Source organism: Meleagris gallopavo, chromosome 20, assembly GCF_000146605.3.
Source record: "Meleagris gallopavo isolate NT-WF06-2002-E0010 breed Aviagen turkey brand Nicholas breeding stock chromosome 20, Turkey_5.1, whole genome shotgun sequence".
NCBI classification, from domain to species: Eukaryota; Metazoa; Chordata; class Aves; order Galliformes; family Phasianidae; genus Meleagris; species Meleagris gallopavo.
In genome coordinates, this window is record NC_015030.2 from 2,727,828 (window position 1) to 2,728,032 (window position 205).

Below are 205 nucleotides of genomic sequence, written 5' to 3' on the forward strand. Positions count from 1 at the left end.
TTTTTTTAATCCCTTGCGCCGGAGCTCCGGCCGCGCTCGGACCGGGGCAGCGCTGCCGGTGCGGGGCGGTCCCCGTGCGCTGCGCTGCGTTGGCTTATTCCGCGATGAGAACTCGCTCCGGATCGCGGCTTTCAGCAGAAACCCCACCAAAAAAAAATAATAATAAAATAAAAAAATTAAAAAAAATAATATATATAAAATAAAA

General features: G+C 48.8%; 1 protein-coding gene across 1 annotated transcript in view; it reads left to right on the plus strand.

Moving 5' to 3' along the window:
- Window positions 1-205, plus strand: part of LOC104913763 (heparan sulfate glucosamine 3-O-sulfotransferase 3A1-like) — a 26,513-nt gene that overhangs the window by 14,437 nt on the left and 11,871 nt on the right. The gene's annotated exons all lie outside the window — the stretch shown is intronic.